Here is a 21,768-nt window from a genome sequence, read left to right as displayed (position 1 = left end):
TATATATATATATATATATATATATATATATATATATATATATATATATATATATATATATATATATATATATATATATATATATATATATATATATATATATATATATATATATATATATATATATATTATTATTATTATTATTATTATTATTATTATTATTATTATTATTATTATTATTATTATTATTATTATTATTATCATTATTATTATTATTATTATTATTATTATTATTATTATTATTATTATTATTATTATTATTATTATTATTATTATTATTATCATTATTATTATTATTATTATTATTATTATTATTATTATTATTATTATTATTATTATTATTATTATTATTATTATTATTATTATTATTATTATTATTATCATTATTATTATTATTATTATTATTATCATTATAATTAGTAAGCTAGTAGCAGTGGTCACAAGAATGATATCCCCCCCAGATCTCAGTGAATCATTGAAAGGGCGCAATTTAGGTCCTAAGGGGGGGCATCCCCCCCGCCCCCCCTCCCCTGGATCCGCCACTGTGTGTGTGTGTGTGTGTGTGTGTGTGTGTGTGTGTGTGTGTGTGTGTGTGTGTGTTCGTGTGTTTGTGATTCACCACCAACACGTCCTGATCACGTTTTGGACTCGTAATCGCCAGCAGGTACCCTCCCAACATGAGCAAGTGCTCTTTATCGTCGATCTATGGGTACTGCCAGGACCTAACACACCACACCCCCAACCCCTTTGCTCAAGGGGGGACAGTAACCACTCCTAGCCAACAGAAAGAATCCGGCCTGAGCCGCTGTCAGGCCGTGAAGCCTGGCAGCGCAGCGCTCTAACCAGCTGCGCCACGGAGTGGTGTATATGTGCGTGTGTGTGTGTGTGTGTGTGTGTGTGTGTGCAGCTGGTAGCACAATCAGTACTACAACTTGATTATAATTATCTAAATCTGGATGACTTTTCCAACACCTTGACCTACCGCAAGTACAAGTGGTTAAGGTAGGTATAGCCCAAGTGGAGACAAGTATGAGATAAAGGGATGGGGTTGGAATGAGACGAGGGAGAGGTTGGTCTTTATCGGTCCGTCATTACTTGAAAAAACAACTTAAGGGGTTGTCAGGCTGAGATAATATGCTTTATGTAATAACATATATCTTGTCAGGCCTCGGTTGAACTCAGTGGTTGAACTTCGTTTTAGATACGTCTAAGTTTTCGAAAGGAGGTAATTTTCTACTATTTTGAGAGTAGAAATCGAATCAATATACATCAAAACTCTTCCAACACGTCTGCTGTAGTCAGGCCCCTTTCACACGAGCGTTTTTTGCCGCTCCGGCACATGCCGCACGGTTTAGCTTTATATTGACTCTTACTAAGGCCCCTTTCACACGAGCGGTTTTTGCCGCTCCGGCAAGTGCCGGACGGTTTAGCTTTACATTGACTCCTATGGGTGCGTTCACACTAAGCCGGAGAGGCAGGACTGCCGCTCCGGCAGCCGCACCCTGCCGGACTGCCAGCAAGACCGCAGCGGCAGAAATGCCGCACAGCGGTTTCAGTGGTCATGTGTTGCTATGGGCGCGTTCACACATAAATAATAATTTGCCGCATGCGGCGAGGGATAATTGTCTGTCAACACTGGGAGGAAAGGCACGCGACCACTTTGCATCACTGGAAAAGCTGGTATGCACTATATTTTCCATCTTATGAACTTTCAATTAATGTATATTGAAAATGTAAGTGCCTTACATATTAATTATGTATACCTATGTACAACAAACATCTGCATTTAAATTTCAGGGTTATGGGTAATTAAAAATTATCATGACACGGAGCTGCTGATCTTCGAGATTGAAAGACGGCCTTGTTTGTGGGATCCCTCAAGAGAAGATTACAAATATGACTGAAGGAGATACCGAAGCGGATGAGGAAGACACCGCACTTGACCGTGGATGTCCAGGTGGCATGCGGCTGCCGCTCACCGGAACGGCAGAAACCGCTCGTGTGAAAGGGGCCTTAAGCCCCACTCACACTGTACGAGCTCGTTCACACTACAAGCAGAGCAGGGCAGAGCGGAGCGGAGCGGCGAGGTTAGGTGTTCAAATATAAGCAGAGCAGGGCGACCTGCACAAGAATCATTCGCAGCCAACAGCCCGATAAACTCCTCGGTGTTTATCTTGAAGGATCATGAAAATGTAACGATTTACAAAGGAACATGGAATTTCGTTGTTAAAGCCAAGTCCCATGGCTGTGTGGGTCACTGATGATTATGTATAGGATCATAATATCACCAAAACAGCTTTTCTAAGCATACGGCTATTATATATCATTAAATTGTACCTTAATTATGCACAATCTGGTCAGTTTTTGTAATTTTGGCTTCAGCAATAAAAATTCACTTATGTAGATAGCTTCTTGGCCATGTTGATTGAAGGGTGGAGCCGTGGAGGACCCCTAGCTGCGAGCAACAAAAAATACGACCAAATTTCCCGAGCGTGCCGCTCCGCTCCGCGCTGCGCTGCTCCGCTTGCGGTGTGAACACCTGAGCGTCTGTACATTCAAAACTATGTAAAAATTAATGCCGCTACTAACCGCTCTGCTCTGCTCTGCTCTGCTTGTAGTGTGAACGAGCCTTACGCCGACTCTGGGCCACGACTACCCACGACTCTAGGGTACACGAGGTCTTGGGTGTTGATGTGAAAGGGTCGGGGATGTCTTGAAAGAGGTCTTGAGACTGTTGCCGAATGCTGCGCCGACGTCGTGACGGGAGTCGGGAGTCGTGAGGGTTAGCACGACGTGCTGGCAACTAGTTGGCCGAATGTCCCAGACAGTCGGCAAGACACCAAGACCCCAATAACCTTCCCCCCCTTCTTGGAGCGGGGACATTAAATACAAATTTTAAAATCTGATTAATTATTTCGCAAGCCAATATCTAAATGTCTACATGAAAAAAAAAATGATTAAGTTTGGCTCAAAATACCTACGTTTTCTTTTTCATGATTAAGACTCGTAATGGGCTTTTTCCGACACCCTCAGCCCCGTTTTTGTGCCTCCTCCTTGAAAGAATTGGGCATCTCTCTACCAGCCGTCTGGGTGGTTGCGCGGCATGCACCGCCTTCCTCCCTTGGGGAATATCCCCAACGAAAAAAATAAATAAATAAATAAAATAAAATACCACAACCACATTGCAGTCTGAGGAATGCTTTTTCCTATTGTTTATGAAAAAATAAATTTTACTCTTTAAATTTCACTTAATTATACGGCACACACAGCAAAAGCATCTTTTATTATGTATACCGGTATCCTATAAGCCGGTATTTCACGGGAACTATTTTGCTCGGGACCCAGACATTCGGGCGGTGACTTTCGCGCAGCTGCTGTGCGAACATGACATGCACTAATCACACGAGGATGCTACGTTTGATGGGCATTGTGAAATCTTGGTCTTGACCTTGACTTTCAGGGACCGTATACCTACTTTCAAGTAGAAATAAATGTTGATTCATTTCTGTCAGTTATGTTTCAGTATAGTTATTCGTACACCGAAAACAAAAATGTATTTACATTAAATTCACACCTCACCCTTCCTCCCTCCCTCCCTCACCTCACTAAGATGAATGAGATGAATTTGAGAGTTGTTGAGTTGATACAAATACGGCTGGAGATTTAAATGTAATAGTTAACAGTTTTAAAGACAGAGAAAACAGAAGGTGAATGAATCACAAGTGCTCACGAGTAGTATTGTGAAGCGACAACATTGGATTGCAAAAGACTTATCAGAACCTAACTAGGGATAAATACGATATATGCAAGGTCCCTCCCTACCTATAACTACTCGAATTAGTATAAGTAGAGAGAGAGAGAGAGAGAGAGAGAGAGAGAGAGAGAGAGAGAGAGAGAGAGAGGAAGGAGAGAAGAGAGGAGAGAAAGCGAGATCGAGCGAGAGTTATCTATAAATAAACAATCTATGAAGCTACATATAAAAATTCAAAGTAGTACAATAAAGTGGAGAGAGAGAGAGAGAGAGAGAGAGAGAGAGAGAGAGAGAGAGAGAGAGAGAGAGAAAGGAGAGGCGAGGCGAGAGCGACGTCATTGAGGTGGGAGGAGCAGTTGAACCAGCCGGTCAATCAGGGTAGAGTGAGACGCGCGGCGGGCTACCTGTGCAGCAGAAAAATAGCTCCAGCCTACCCGTTCTAGTACCCCCTCTGGTTCATGAGTACGAGTCCACTCCGTGAACTTTTGTTCACGGAGTGGGCATGCTGCACCAAAAGCATCCCCGTGAAATACCGGCGATTAGGGTCATAGGCAGTAAAGGTACGTGGCGGAGGTGGGAAGTGGTGATTGGGGGCGTCACTGAGAACTTTGCCCTGGGGCAGCACTTAAGCATGTAAGGGCTCTGTTTGAACTCTATGGAAAGTACAGCTTGGAGTTGAGTGGCCACGAGTGGCGTTGCCTGTATAGCCAATACAGTCCATTGAGGAGGCTCGTGAGGAGGTCGAACGGACTCGCTGTCGCTGACCACATTGTTGAGCTCGTGCGGGGTGGTGCATGGGTGCCTCGAACGGGGTCGCCAAAAAAACTCATTTCACCAGTTTTTCACTGGTGAAGCCGGAAATTTCCGAAAACCGGCGAATATGGCGAACTTCATCAAATTGTGAACGCGGAAGCGGAAAAGGTAAAAAGTCTCATACATTCGAATGTCTCCGAATCGGCTCCCGGCGTCCCGATAGTGTGAGAAATACTTACCTCTTCGCAGAAGTAATTAAGTCGCTCTACTGTCCACTACGTATACGCACTGGTGAATATATACAGAGCAGGAAAACATTAATTTGCCTGGTTTTGTCCTAGTTTTGTCCACTTGTGATATCTTTGTGATGGTTGATATTATACCCGCAAGAAAATAACAGACACGAACAGACCAAACAAGCAGGAACTGAGTGATCATCAACGTGGGGTAATTTTTTTTTAAATCTGCCCTGTTCGTTCGTTGTGCAGCATTCTCTTGATTGAAAGTGTTTCTCTGATGTGTGTGCTGTGTATTGGAGCCGAAACACGACAAGTAAACGATATAGCGGTGAGCGAAATGTAGAAAAGTAAGCATGGTGGGCCTCTGCGAGTATTTTGCGCCTTCGTTCCAGTTTTATAGTCCAGTGCAGCAAATTAGTAAGCTCCCCAACAAACACAAAATAAGACGAAAATTCATTGTGCGAAAGCTCTGTGTTTGGCGTTGATACAAAAAGGAGGAAATTATAGGAAACCACACAGGAAATCTCTTTAGCATCTGGCATTGAGTAAAAATAACGAATCATTGTGGAGAATATAGTTTGGTTTGGGCGCTTACAATGCCTCGGTGTAGGACTGTCGAACTGAGTTGATTCCCGCAACACCGCCATTCATTCAGAGCTCGGAGGAGGTAAAGCTTGGTCTATAGTGCACGCGGCCTCGGTACACACCTCCATCTCCTGCCTTGACACATTACCCCGCGACATGGAGCAGGTGTGACATCAGGCATATCACAGTTTACCCTCCTCAGGTTTACCCAGGTACCCATTTATCAGCCTTAAGGGAGGTTAGCAGCTGGGCGTCGGCTGCAATACCGGTCCCTTACCTTGAATTTATTAACAACATGCTCTTATAAATTGTTTGGGAATACATACCCTATTGTGTTGGCCATTTTTTCAGGACTTACGGGATAGATGTTGGACAAACTTGTGGGACTCCTCCTGGCCCTGACTGAAGGAAGTTATCAGGAAGAAGGGTGACACAACTAAATACTATAGTGGGTGGTAAGTGTTGACTTGCCTCATATAGAACGTATTGGATTTCACCTCTTAATATACGTACTTGGTGTTGTCTTATCGTGGTGATCCATCGCTAATTTCGATCTGGTGGCCTTTTTGGCGAAATTTATTTGGTGTTGTATGGAATTAGAGGCTGCTGGACTACCTGTAGTGTAGCCTGGAACTGGTTACTCATCTGGCATGGTCTTTGAACGTGCCCATTAATTTTCTCGCTTCCTTGGGCAGTGCACTGTAAAATTTCATCCCAACGACTGGATACAAGCGGGGTCTTGATTCTCTCAAGGCTCTCGTTGGGAAGGCTCTTCTGCAGAGTGATAATTTCAAAAATATTTTGCAATGTAAACCCCATGTTCTTTTATGTTAGCAATTTTATAAGCCAGAACATCTATAGAATGTGTCCAGTGCAACAATAGGTTAGCAGCTTTAGTTCATTTGCTTTTTCTAATTGTTTACTCATCTTGTTGACATTGGCTGCATTATGTCACATTTCTGAATTGATGACTTTGTGAGGTCTTCAAGATATTCAGCTATATGAGTATAGCCATTTGTGTCCATTTGAAGCCGTGATGGTAACACATATTGGCTCATTGTGAATGTTAGACCTTCCATCTGATGAGGCATTGTATGAGTATAGCCATTTGTGGCCATTTGAAGCTGTGATGGTAACACATTTTGGCTCATTGTGAATGTTAGACCTTCCATCTGATGAGGCATTGTTTCATTCATAGGCTCTTTTGCACATTTTTCGTATTCATCATATATCATGGGTAGGTAGTTGTCTGCAATTTCGATTTTTGTTGTAGAAGTGCAACCTGGTGGCAGCCAACCATTTTATAAACTGAGGATATTATACCAGTCTGAATGGTGGGTTGGTAGCCATAACTGTAAAATGCATTATCTAATACATATGTATTTCAATTATAATCAGTGTTGTAGCCCTTTTTTATGGTCTCACTGACTATTGACAGGTAAATGCAGTGCTGTAACACATTTAGAGCACTGTTCACATATGTTCATTCACAGTATCAATGCAACAATACTTTTTTTACCTTATGTACATACGGTAAAACAAGTACCTGCACAAGTTACAGAAATAACCATCTGCAGTATATTATAATGTTGGCATTGGGACTTTTTTACATTTGGCCTATAGCGCCAGTAGGCTTTCTTGATGGGGCTGATGGTTGGCTCCAGCCCATTAGTGTCGCAGGCAAGTGTTTTATAGTGGTGCCATCTAGCTTGGCTCATGCTTCCCTCGGAGCTTCACTTGATCCTCTTCAGAGAGTTCCACTAAAGTCTGGGTTGCTAGGCAATCATGAGGATAGCATGTGGGTAGTCTTAGGCCACTCAGCAATGACTGAAAAATGTCACCTTGTAGTGGTAGTCAGGATGTGAATCCGGGTCTTCCTGGACCCTGTGTCTGCCCACTGACCACGCTGTCTCCCCAGACTGACTTTGGTATTTACTGTATTTCTTTTATTACTACTTCTGATTTTTTTTTCTTTCATTCAATATTTTTATTTATTTTTTACAAATATTGGTAACTTGGTCCTCACTGACAAAGACAGACAAAGCCTCCAAGAAGATTTGCATAAAATTTCAGCTTGGTCTGATAGATGGGTGATGCCCTTTAATATAGATAAGTGCCAGGTCCTTCATGTTGGAACAAAAATAAGAGGTTCAGTAATGAAATGCATGGTGTTAAACTCAAAAGCGTTAAGTGCGTCAAGGACCTGGGTTTCAAAATTGTGTCAAACCTCAAATTCTCACAGCATTGCACTGGCGCAGCAAATAAAGTGAACAGAATGTTGGGCTTCATTAACCCTTTCATTGCTAAACGCTCGCAGTGAGCGTTAGGCATATTTGCTGGTGGTGCTTAACGCTCGCTGCGAGCTCCAGTCGCACTCAAATCTCCCGTGTATGAGAGTGTTCCAACACTATTTCTCACAACACAGGATTGCCAATTGAGTGGGTTCTCCACTAAATTTAATGGAAAATCATATCAGCCCAACGCGGAAAATCTATGGACGAGCAACTGGTGGATGTTGTTGACCAATATAGCGACATTTTTGCATAGCTTCACCTATCACATGACTGATATTTTGACCAAATAGTTGTAAATTTTGCAGTTGGCAATACTGCCCTGCCAGCACCCTATCATCAAGAGATCTACAGTAGTTGCCTTACGGCTGACCGTCGCGCACGTATAAATGTACGTCTTCACAGGCCTTCATGTGCCTGTACATTCACAGGAGAGGCATACATAACCAAATCTTATAGATCTTGGCCTCCTCTTTCCAACGGCATTTTTGTTTTTTTAGCTGTGATGAGCAGTTTTTGAGATACAGAGGTTGAAAGAGCGAGCACTAGCATCACTTGCTGGTGGTGCTAAAAGCTCGCTGCGAGCGCCAGTCGCACTCACAGCAAAAAACACCCCCTGAACGCGCCTGTAAGTTCGCAGGGGAGGCTTACATAACCGAGTCTTATAGATCTTGGCCTCCTCTTTCCAATGTTTTTTTGTATTGTAGCTGTGATGAATAGTTTTTTGAGATACAGCGGTTAAAAGAGATCCCCTTTCCCCGCTGGGGTGCTCGAGCGCGCCTGGTGGGATAGTCTCATTGCGAGCGCTTAGCAAGGAAAGGGTTAAAAAAACTTTTTATTAAGGGGGTACGGGACACCTGAGGTCAACTAACTAAACTCGGGTATTATGATGAAACTAAGTAGGCATCTATGTTGCCTACATTTTGTACGAGCCAGAACAATGTGTATACTTATATGTATACTCATACGTATACACATAGGTGGGCACGATAACAGAAAACCTTATTCCCGATAACTGATAATAGAAAACCTTATCGGTGATAATCGATATTTGTTAACTGGAGACACAAATATAGGCGATAACCGATACCCGATACCCGATATAAGTCCACAATTCCGATACTAGCTAGCGATAAGTCCGATAGGCGAAAACGATACTATATTGATATTTCAAATAAAAAAAAAACATAGATGAATTCAAATTTTCATTATCTATATTTTTGAAAACTTACAAAACCTGAAAACCACACGTTGAACGTACATATAGATGGTAATACTAGAAACGCCTGAACCAGTGTTGTGTTGTTTGCTGTTCCCACCGTCAAAAGCTGGATTTTTTTTTACAAACACTGGTCTCTCGTGAACTGGCCCATCACAACTTATTCAGTTATTCATACTTATCACCATTAGCAAAGAAGCACTGAAGCACTGGGAACCGGAACACTGGCACTCACTCCGTCACTTAAGACCCAGCTGAGAGGCCACGCACCATGCCGCCACGTGGTAACACAAGCCGCTGTCTCTGTTTCTGCCCTTTACAACGTGATCACAGATTTCAGGCAGTGAATAATCATTTTGGGGGCAAAGTTAAATGATTTTTCTCTCTGATATAGTGTTTTTTGAGTTTAACCAAAAAAAAATTACCTAGTGTTTGAATGTTGTGATCTAAGTATGAAATCTCTTCACCGAACATATTTCATACCCCGAAGTTTTTTTCATACAACACCGGTCGCCCGGGCCACGCATGCACAGTAAGGAGGAGACCACTTTTTTTCTGAGAGGCAGAAAAAAGTAGCGATTATAGCTAGTTTGGTTACAAAAGTAACGAAGATACCGATATTTCTATAAATAAGTAGCGGATGGCTGATAACCCGATTTTGTTATCAGCGATAAAGTATTGCGATAACTTATCGTGATAACGCCCAGCTATGCGTATACATGTGCGAATACGTGTAGCGACACTTAAATTTACACAGCACCATTAATACATAGCCAATCACTTTCATTTTTTGCCTGTGAATAGTCTTTAGGTATGCCTAGAGCCCTATGGAAAATATTCTGAAAGTTTCCCATATAAAAAAGGCGTAATGGTATTTCTTTTATTATGTTCGTCAAACATCGTGTAAAATCGTGTTTTTTTGTCGCTTTTCCCTCTTAATACTCCTATCTCCTTTACCCTATCAACAATATCTAATAATAGGTCCCTAGCTACTTGTACAATCAACATTCCCTGAACTTTTCACATAAATCTGATTGATTTTAGATTTTCTGCGATTAAAAAAAGAGACAAAATTTAACTTTTAACTTGGTCCATTTAAACCCGCGCCAGACATTTAAAATTTGTGGTACAAGGAAGACATTGCTTGAGGATTATTTCAAGATGGTATAAGAACGTCTTTAACCCAGTTTTGAAAATTTTTATACCCTTAAAAAATAGATATAATACTCCTGCTTTACAAGAGTTTAGTCAAACCCCACTTGGAATATGTGGTTCAGTTTTGGTCTCCCCACCATGCAAAGGACATTGCCAAATTAGAAGGTGTTCAACACTGGCCAAAAAAAATTATCTCTTCCTTGCGCAACAAACCCTATGAAGAAAGTCTCCCAACTCATAATACTTTTGAGAAACATTGCCTCCGAGGAAAACTGTTGGAATGTCTTAAAATACTTAATGGTTTTACAAATGTGGACAAATCAAAATTGTTTATACTGATTACACTTTACAAACCAGAAATAATGACACAAAATTTAAATGTAAATCAGTAAATTCAGACTGCATAAAATTTTTCTTCACCAACGTTGTAGTGTGAGAATGGAATAGGCTCCCACCTTCACTGTTCCAGTGCAACATGATTGACTCCTTTAAAAACAAGCTCAATCGACACTTCCTTCAACTTAATATTTACTAAAGTAGAAATGCAAAGTTTTGGTGCCATCTGATTAATATGAATTCTCTTAGGTTTAAGGACAGACCTCCTAGTCTGGACCATATGTAGTGCGGCGACTATGCCTGATGAACAAGCCTCCCATAACCCACTTAGCCAGTGGGGTACCTCTTTGGCCGACTCGGTAGGGAGTGGCTCTCTCGTCACGCTGGTTCAATCCCAGGCAGCCGGCGAATACCCTCTCCTGGTCTTGATTAATTTCTCGTGTGTTTCGATACACACAGAGGTCGTGTTGGATAATAGAAAAAGAGAAAATACAGCTCTCGGGGCAACACATTAGTGGCATAGCGGTGGGCATCCTCTCCTGCAATTCTGTTGAGTTTCCCCGAAGGGGTAACAGCTAGGTAGGATGGCCCATGCTCTGCGAGGGTAATAGAAAATGGGAAAATTGGAGGTATGTCTCAAAGGGACATTGTCAACACACAGAAATTAATCTGCATAGGGGGAAAAGCCGTGTAGTGCGGCGGCTATGCTTGATGAACAAGCCTCCCATAACCCACTTAGCCAGTGGGGTACCTCTGGCCGACTCTGTAGGGAGTGGCTCTCTCGTCACGCTGGTTGCGGGTTCAATCCCTCGGCGAATACCCTCTCCTGGTCTTGATTAATTTCTCGTGTGTTTCGATACACGCAGAGGTCGTGTTGGACAATAGAAAAAGAGAAAATACAGCTCTCGGGGCATGACACGTAGGGTCTGTGTGGTCTGAATATCTATGCAGATCTATGTTAATCATTTCAGAAATATCCCAAGATTTTGCATAGACATGTAGCATTACCAAATGTATCATTCTGCCTCTTCAAGTTACTATTCAGTGTCCATGTCTCATAGCTATAGACTCATAGAGTAAGACAGGAAGCACAAGTGACTTGAAGATTTGGATCTAAGTCTTTCTGCACAGGTATGAACCATGTATGAATGCCATATACTCATTCTGAGTGAGTCCATAACATCAAGGGCCAAGTCAATCTGCTGTAAGGTTTTTTGATGAGACCTGTGGTTGTTCTGTACTATGCTACCAAGGGATGTGACATTTTCCAAGGTATTACTGTCCTCATCACATGCAAGAACAGACTACTCTTTCATCCAGTAAGCCTTCAAACACCTGTAGTACCTTGGTCTTGGACCAGGAGACCTGAAGTTGCAAGATCTTTTCCCCCTCACACAGGATACTGTAGCATTGACAGTAACAAGGTCAGTGACCTTGTTATTGCCAACAGATGCTCCACAATGAGTAATCCACAACTCTGCCAAATACCTAGTCTATGCAAGTGTCGGAAAGTGGTGGGGCAACGAAATAAATCTGCCTCACTCATGTGCTCACAGGAAAGAAGCTGGAACTGTTTGCCCCACACTTCACAGCACTCTCATTTCCAGAGTACATGCCAGTCAATAGACCAGTAGTCCTTATAGGAATTTGTGGAGTTGCAGGAGATCCCAGAGTACCTTGTGATGCACAGAATCAAATGCCTTCCTGAGATTGACTTAGGCTGCAAGCATCCCTATAGAAACTTTAGTTGGTATTCCACCAGTACACGAAGCCCTAGGATACACTCAGTTGTTGACTTATAAGGCATTAACCTGGACTACTCAGGTCTCTGCAACTTTAGCAGCTGGTTGTGAATCTGCATCAGCAGTAGATGGGAAAGTACTAACTTGCCTGGCACACTGAACATTGTAATACCATGGTAGTTGTTGCAGTCCTGTTGGTCCTCTTTCCTTTTCCAGATAGGGACAACTAGCTCCCTTTTCCAGTCAGGAGGAATAGTACCAGATGGCCATTCAGCAGTCAAGATCCCATGTAACCTGTGACCTCACCTCTAGCTTTGAGCAACTCTGTACTGATATTGCTGGGTTGCAGGTGACAGATACTGATCCACCCATCAATGAAAACCCACCCTCCTTTGACAAGGTCAGGGAGGCTGTGACAAAGTTGAGGAGTGGAAAGGCACCTTGTATCTGTAAAATCAGTATTGACCTGCTCAAAGCTGGAGGTGAGGCCATGACCCTCAGGTTGCATGTAGTCTTGACTGCCATATGGCAATCTGGTACCATTCCTCCTGATGAAAGAGGGGGCTGGTTGTCCCTCTGGAAAAGGAAATGGGACCGACAGGACTGCAACAACTACCATGGTATTTCACTGCTCAGTGTGCCAGGCAAGGTGCTTGCTTGCCCATCTATTGCTGATGCAAATTTCCAACCATTTGCTGAAGCTACAGAGATCTGAACAGTTTGGCTTCACGCCTGGTAAATTGACAACTGATCGTATAATGGTGCTTCATGTACTGGTGGAATGCCAATGTGAGCTTTGACAGGGGATGCTTGCAGCCTATGTTGATCTCAAGAAGGCGTTTGACTCAGTGCACTGCGGGGCACTCTGGGATCTTCTGCAACTCCATGGGATTCCTGCAAGGACTATTGGTTTGCTGAGTGGCCTGTATTCTAGGACTGAGAGTGCTGTGAAGTGTGTGGGGGTCTTGTCCAGCTGCTTTCCCATGAATGCAGGAGTGAGGCAGGGCTGTGTCCTTGACCCATTGCTTTTGAACACTTGTATGGACTGGGTACTAGGCAGAGTTGTGGACCTGAGGCATTGTAGAGCATCTGTTGGCAATACCAGGGTCACTGACCTTGTTTTTGCTGATGATGCAGTAATCCTTGTAGAGTAGATGAAGGTTTTGGTGCTGGCTCTCGAGGCACTGCATAAGAAGGTGTAGCCCTTGGGACTTCAGGTCTCCTGGCCCAAGACCAAAGTACAGGTGTTTGGAGGCTTGCTAAATGAAATGGTAGTCTGAGGACATTGAGATCTTGGAAAATTTCACACACTTTGGTAGCATAGTTCAGAACAATGGTGGGTCTTGCCAGGAAGTCTTATGTCGGATGTGCTTGGCCCATGGTGTTATGAACTTGCTCAGCACGAGTATATGGCGTTGTCAGTGCCTGTGTAGAAGGACAAAGATCTGGATCTTCAAGTCCCTTGTGCTCCCTGTCGTACTCCATGGCTGTGAGACATGGACACTAAATAGGGACTTCGAGAGGCAGATTGATGCCTTTGGTAGTAAGTGTTTATGCAGAGTCATGGGATATCGCTGGAATGACTGTGTCAAACTAGCGATTACTCCGTGAGGTTGATTCGACCTATATTACCTGCATAGTCCGTCAATGGCAACTCTGGCTGTCGGGCACATGGCACATTGCCCAAAAGCTGACCCTGCTCATCAGGCTGTCTGGGTGGAGGAGTTCAAAGAGATGCCCATAGAGTTCGTGGCTTGAGCACTTGGCATTGTAGGGTGGGTGAGGCGACGCTTATGCCCCCATTGATTGTACTGATGTTACAGATACCAGCTGCTTTTCCACCCCTCAGCCTTGCCACAGCTTTTCTGATTTCATCATGAGAAGGTGAGCTTTCATCAAATGGTGGATTGGCAACCACCATTTGCAACCTAGCAGTTGGAAGTGTCCCCCTTGGAGGTTCTACCATGTAGGGTGATGTGTTCACGACCCGGACAGTAAAGTGAATAATATTCATAAAAAAAAAAGTTATTGAGCTACAGGAGAGATTTTGTGCTTAAAAGAAAGCTTAACTAATTCCCCATCTTATGCTATGAGTTTCATATCTGTAGATATCATAGTATTGGTTTTACAGCCGTTTTAAAACTGTCCGGGTCGAGACCGCGTGTTCACGACCCGGACGGGGTTGTGGTCTCAACCCGGACGGATGTTTTGGTCCACCAAAAACACACTTACACCAATGTTTTATATTTTTTCTTACTAAGAACATCCAGAACATGACACTGAAGGGTGGAATAAAACAATTGGTAGCAAAATATCAATGTAATAAAAAAATATATATGATAAAAAAAAAGGTAACTGAATTCCTTAAAACTACGCCTTTTTTCTTTCGTATGTTAATATATAGTATTAATATTGGTTTTAGGTTAAAATGAGTGATTGACAGAGTCATTTAAAAAAAAAAAAACTTCCGTGTTCTCGACTCGGACATCACGTGCACACTGTCCGAGTCGAGACCACGCACATCATTTTTAAAATTCGTAAAAATATAAACAATTGGCCTAGGTTAAATATTTCAATTTGGAGAAGTAAACACTAATGGGGGCACATATTAATGCTAAAATAATTCACTTCCATCAATAAAACACTTCGAAAATCACTCGATATTTAGCCGTGGCAAACACCCATTTCCAGCCTTTTCCATGGCTTTATCTCACATATGGTACATTATGGTTGTAAGAACTATGCAATCATTCACTTTTAATTGGTTTTTCCAGTACACTTAATTTGCATGAATTGTCAAAATTGTCCGAGTCGAGAACACGGCATAATTTTGTCTAGCGGGCACCCCAAACGAGTCCATTGTTGTTTAGGCACTATCACTGATTTTATGCCAATATGGCTATATTACATAACAAAACTTATCACAAGTTGATCACGCCTTATTCGTGGTCATGGCACAATATATCCTGATGCCGAAAATTAAGACCGCGACCTCTTAAAATCGAAATTCTTACCATGCTTACAAGCGGAGCGTCGGCGGGGAGGTTTGCAAATGGCGTCTAGTTAGGACCGCCCTCCCTCATACGTCATAGCTCTGACGTCATCCTAGGCTCGATCGTTCATTGGTTAATCAAGACTGTCCGGGTCGAGACCTTGTCCGGGTCGTGACCACACGACCCTACAACTGATCAAAGTATTCAGCCTAATGAGCCCTCTGCCCTAACAGATGACCCAGATTTTATGACAGATACATTTGCCAAAGCTTTTGCCTTTGTATTTGTTGTGGAGTCTTCCAATAATGTGTTTCCCCACCAATATATCAGATGTCCAGTTCACACCAAGAGATGTTGAATTCCACCTAAAAACTCTCAATTTATCGTCCCCTTGTGCGAGAAGTGAAGCCCACCGTGGTTTAATAGCGAAATTAAACAATCAGTCAATGAGAGAAAATTGTTTTACAGGTTAAAGAAAGAACAAAGCATGCCCAAAAATATTAGACTTTATAATGATGCCAGGCGACGAGTAAAAAGACTAGTATGTCAGGCAAAGCGTAGATATGAAGAAAATATTGCAGCCAACTGTAAAAATAATCCGAAATCTTTCTTCAGTTACATACACAACAGAAAGGCGATCAAAAGTGGTATTGGACCTTTAACAAACAGCGACGGTGCACTAGTGACTGACAGCCAACACATTGCAAACCTCTTAAACAATTACTTTTCCTTGGTGTTTAATACTAACAGTCTTCCTCCCACTACCACCAACACCAGTACTATTGTAAATCTCAAGCATGCATTGCCTGATTTTGAAATAACAACCGATGAAGTCCTTAAAGCTCTCCATTCACTTAAAACAAATAAAAGTCCCAGACCCGACAAAGTATATCCTATACTGCTTAAAGAAACAAAGAGCGAAATACTCTCCTCCCTCACTACCGTATTCAATATGTCCTTGCGACAAGGCATCGTCCCTTCGGATTGGAAAAAGGCTAACGTGACACCGATTTTTAAGAAAGGAGACAAAAAAATACCAGGTAACTACTGACCCATTAGTCTAACTTCAATTGTAGGTAAGCTACTCGAGAGCATAATTAGAGACAAAATTGTGAGTTACCTTAAAAGCCACTCATTAATTGGGGATTCACAACATGGCTTCCGTAACAAAAGATCCTGCTGTCAAACCTACTGACCTTTTATAACGATCTCTTCTCAGTTTATGACGTAACCAAATCATTGGACATAGTCTATCTTGATTTCCAGAAAGCGTTTGATAAAGTCCCACATCATAAATTACTTTATAAATTAAAGCAAATAGGCATTGACGGTCAAGTAAACCAATGGATCGTGAATTGGTTGAGCAACAGACAACAAAGAGTTGTGATTGACGGATTTAACTCAGAGTGGGCGCCGGTCACTAGTGGCGTCCCTCAGGGCTCGGTTCTTGGCCCAGTGCTCTTCATTATTTACATCAACGATGTGGATGTTGGACTCAATAATCGCATTAGTAAATTTGCAGACGACACAAAGATTGGTAACTCGGTTCTCACTGACGAAGACAGGCAAAGCCTCCAAGAGGATTTGCACAAAATTTCAGCTTGGTCAGATAAATGGGAGATGCCCTTTAACATAGACAAGTGCCAGGTCCTTCAAGTTGGAACAAAAAATAAAAAGTTCGATTATGAAATGCACGGCGTTAAACTCACAAGCGTTCAGTGCGTTAAGGACCTGGGGGTCAAAATCGCGTCAAACCTCAAATTCTCACATCAATGCATCGATGCAGCAAATAAAGCGAACAGAATGTTGGGCTTCATTAAAAGAAACTTTATATTCAAGAATAAAGATGTATTACTTCTGCTCTACAATAGTTTAGTCAGACCCCACTTGGAATATGCGGTACAGTTTTGGTCTCCCCACCATGCAAAGGACATTGCTAAACTAGAAGGTGTTCAGTGTCGAGCAACAAAATTGATCCCTTCCTTGCGCACAAATCCTATGAAGAAAGGCTTTCCACCCTTAACATGTTCTCTCTTGAGAAACGTCGCCTCCGAGGAAAACTGATCGAATGTTTTAAAATACTTAATGGTTTCACGAATGTAGACAGAACAAAATTGTTTATGATCGATGACACTTTGTGAACGAGGAACAATGGCATAAAACTCAAATGTAGACAAGTAAATTCAGACTGCACCAAATTCTTCTTCACCAACGTTGTAGTGCGAGAATGGAATAAGCTCCCACCATCAGTGGTCCAGTGTAACACGATTGACTTCTTTAAAAACAAGCTCGACCGTCACTTCCTTGAACTTAATATTAACTAGAGTAGAAAAGCAACGTTTTGGAGCCATCTGATTAATGTAAAATCACTTAGGTTTAAGGACAGACCACCTAGTCTGGACCATGGGGTCTGTGTGGTCTGATTTTCTATGTAATTCTATGTAATTCTATATAATGCTGACAGTGCTATGGGGCCAGATGGCCTCCACCCTCGGCTACTTAAGGAATGTGCCCTTGAACTTGCCTACCCCATGGCTATTCTTTTCAATATGTCAATGACCTCAGGCTCCCTTCCTCAATTGTGGAAATTTTCCCATGTGTCCCCCATCTATAAGAAAGGGCCTCGTATTGATCCCCTTAACTACAGACCTATCAGCCTCAATCCCATACCCTGTAAAACTATGGAGCGCATTATCTGCAAGTCTCTTTTTGGATTCATCGAAGACCACTTATTGTTTGAAGAACATCAGTTTGGCTTCAGGCCAAACAGATCTGTGTCTGACCAGCTCCTACTCACTTACGATTATGTAACCTACTGGTACAACCAGGGTCATGTGGTGGAATTGATCCTATTTGATTTTGTCAAGGCGTTTGATTGTGTTCATCACCAGGTCCTGGTAGATAAATTAGTCTCTATTGGGATCTCTGGGAATCTTTTACAATGGATCACCAGCTTTCTTGTTGGTCGTACCATGAGGGTCTCTATCAATGGTTGTGTAAGTTCTCCTAAACCAATTCTAAGTGGTGTTTCTCAAGGCTCTGTTCTTGGACCACTCCTGTTTCTTATCTTTATAAATCACACTTGTTCTCAACTTCAATGTGAATACAAAATGTTTGCAGATGATCTTAAACTTTACCTCCATGTAGCTCCTTTATCTAATTCTGATCAAGCTTCACAGGTAATGCAAAGTAGTATTGATATGCTGTCAGCCACTGCCTTCTCCTGGGGGCTCAGATTCTCCTCTAACAAGTGTGTCCACCTTCGCTTTGTGAGACAACATGTGATGATAGACAGTCTTCATCCTCTTTACACACTTGATGGTACACCAATCAACTGCTGTTCAACACACAAAGACCTTGGCGTGATTGTAGACAACAAATTGAAATTTCACCAACATATCAGAAGTATTGTTACAAAGGCTGGAGGCATTGCTACCAACCTGCTGAAGTCCACTGTCTGTCGCTCAGGTAGGTTCCTGTCTTCCTTGTATATTTCTGAGGTTAGACCTGTTTTAGATTTTGCTTCCCCTGTGTGGAACTTAGGTTACCAGGCAGATCTGAACTTGTTGGAATTTGTACAACGTAGGTGGACTAAGCAGGTTGATGGGCTAAATGATCTTTCGTATACTGATTGACTGGACAGGCTTGACCTTTTTTTCAGTCAGGTAGAATGTTGAGATGACATGATCTACTGCTACAAAATATTCCATGGTCTATGCTCTGTTCAACCTTTTGATGTTTTCACATTGTCCCCACCAGTGGGCACTAGAGGCCACCAATTCAAGATCCTGATGCAACACACTGAAATGGAAGCTCGTAGGCAGTTCTTCTCATGTTGGGTGATTCGGTGTTGGAACTCCTTGACTGCTGATGTGGTTAATGCTCCCAGCCATTCAACTTTTAAGTCTAAGCTACAGTTATTTCCGAGTGCTGAACTCTCCTCCTTCTAATACCTTTTTTAACTATTTTTTTATAACTTTTAATTTTATTGTTCAGTTCTAATATGATAAGCTGAAGCTATATCATTTTAATTGGAAAACACACTTAATCAGTTACTATATGTCAATTGTGTTAGTAGTGCTGCCTGCTCACCTGACTGGAGTGTCTGACTGTTACTTTTGGGCCTTGCCTTCCCTGCCCAGTCTAGACTGGTTACCAGTTGGTATGGCCCTACTAGGTGAGAATACCAGGTGAGAATTCATGTCTGACATGATGCAGCCATCTGCTGATTAATTGCAAAGAACCCTGCAGTTCTGAAGGATCTTTTGAGGGCGTACAAGGATGTGGTCAATCTCCTTTGCTACCCCCCAGCATTGCTATATCAAGTCCAGTAGTACAGCTCTGGTCTCTGGCACCAAGAACCTGCAATTCTCAACCTTCTGTGAGATCACGAGTCCAGCATGTGATCAGACTAAGTGAACCACACACACACACACACACACACACACACACACACACACATGTACACATGCACACACACAACTAGGTAAATACACACACACACACACCATCTGTTCTCTGTGAGTCACTAAACACTTACTCTAGCCATCTGAGGCCATGGAGACCAAGACATAACTCAAGGCCATCTGTTATTGCCCGTACAGTAATCCCTTGCTTTAACAAATGAATTAAGGGGAAGAAAGTGATGTAATATCCAAAAATCCATTACATCCATGGGATCAGACTTTTTGCATAACAAACTTTGTTATATGAGCTGAAAATTCATTATTTCCAACCACTTCCTTGTACAACATAGTTTGTTTGTCACATGTAATGAAAGGTGATACACGGAAGGAGAAGAGTGGAGGTGTTTAAAGTCAGTCAGACAAGGCTTGAGTAGAATGACTAGACATGCATTGTCAGTAAACCACCCACTCAGCTTTGTTTCCATCGGCGCTGATTGATGTTCGTGTACATATTCAGCTGGCCCACCACCGAACTGAACCCCGCACTTACCAACTTGTTCAGTACAGTAAATCTCCACATCTACCAGACTGACCCCAAAAGTTTGTAAAAAGTAAAAAAATCATTATACTGAGGTTTGTAAAAGTGAGGGTTTACTGTATTAGTAGCATTGAAGTTGTCCAAGACAATGAATGTATCCTGAGTGAGGCACTAGTCATATATGAAATAGAGTTTTAACTTCAGGCTTGCCATCTCTCAGGTTAAAGTTCATTCCTTGCTTGGGCTGACAGTTTTCTTTGCAGACCAGGAACAGTTACTGTCCCCCATAGAGAGTGGGGGATGAGGTTGTGAGGTCCTAGCTTTGTCTATAGATTGGCTCCAAAACTCTCTCGTGGAAGGTACAGACTTGGGACCATGAATCCAGCTTGTGATCAGACCAAGTGAATTACACACACACACACACACACACACACACACACACACACACAGAAGAAATATAGCTTCCCGCAAAGAAACATAGAGGTTTGGAACAGACTAAGTGAGGATGTAGTATCGGCGAAGAGTGTGCACAACTTTAAGGAAAAACTGGACAAGTACAGATATGGAGACGGGACCACACGAGCGTAAGCCCAGGCCCTGTAAAATTACAACTAGGTAAATACAACTAGATAAATACACACACACACACACACACACACACACACACACACACACACACGTGTAACAAACTTATTAAGCTTTTACTTGAGAGTGACGGACATAACACAGGAGAGGGATGGATGGGTAGACTGCGTGTATTTGGACTTGAAGAAGGCTTTCGACAAAGTCCCACATACAAGACTATTGTGGAAGCTGGAAAATAGAGGAGGATTGAAAGGGAAAATGAAAAACTGGATGGAAAGTTAGTTAAAGGGAAGAGAAATGAGAACAGTGATAAAGGACATGAAATTGGAATGAAGAAATGTAGATAGTGGGGTGCCTCAAGGATCGGTATTGGCACCAATACTTTTCCTAGTGTATATAAATGATATGCCGGAGAAAGAAAATAGTTACATGAGCTTGTTTGCAAACGATGCGAAATTGCTGCGACACAAAATAAATAGTAAAGACTGTGAAATTCTGCAAGAGGACCTAAATAAGATTTGGGATTGGAGTAAGAAATGGGAGATGGAGGTCAATGTAAAGTAATGTCATGTAATGGAAATGGGAAAGAGTGTAGGGAGACCAAAATGGACATATAGAATAAGAGATGGAGAAATATTAATAGTTCAAAAGGAGAGAGATCTGGGAGTGATAATACAAGATAATCAACAGTCAGAGAGTCATGTAAATAGGATATTCAGAGATACGTATAGAATGGTAAGAAATACAGGAATAGCGTTCCACTACATGGATAAAGATATGATGAAAAAGATGATAACCACTATGATTAGACCAAAGTTGGAATATAAAAAAAAACTGGTGTGGTCTCCAAAAGAAACAAAAAAAAAAAAAAAAAGAATACAAAGGATGGGAATGAAGATGGTTCCAGAACTGGAGGGATTGTCATATGAAGAAAGGTTAAAGGAAATGGACCTGCTAACATTGGAACAAAGAAGAGAAAGGGGAGACCTAATACTAATTTACAAATTGTGGAATAAAATGGAAAAAGTAGATAACGAGGAGTTGCTACTAAGAGAAGTAAGAAACACCAGCAACACACGAGGACACAGTAATAAATTGAGAAAAGGAAGATGCTTGAGAGACATAAAAGAATATAGCTTCCCTCAAAGAAACATAAGAGGTATGGAACAGACTAA

The 21,768-nt window shown here is 42.0% G+C and overlaps 1 long non-coding RNA gene across 1 annotated transcript; it reads left to right on the top strand.

Moving 5' to 3' along the window:
• Positions 1–4,146: 4,146 nt before the first annotated feature.
• Positions 4,147–21,419, top strand: LOC126982894 (uncharacterized). The gene is made up of 4 exons (XR_007735385.1): positions 4,147–4,311; positions 5,680–5,783; positions 18,244–18,532; positions 18,824–21,419. It is a non-coding gene; the product is annotated as an uncharacterized LOC126982894 (long non-coding RNA).
• Positions 21,420–21,768: the final 349 nt, after the last annotated feature.

The sequence above is a fragment of the Eriocheir sinensis genome, chromosome 52 (assembly GCF_024679095.1).
Source record: "Eriocheir sinensis breed Jianghai 21 chromosome 52, ASM2467909v1, whole genome shotgun sequence".
NCBI classification, from domain to species: Eukaryota; Metazoa; Arthropoda; class Malacostraca; order Decapoda; family Varunidae; genus Eriocheir; species Eriocheir sinensis.
This window is presented reverse-complemented; position numbering and strand designations above follow the sequence as displayed.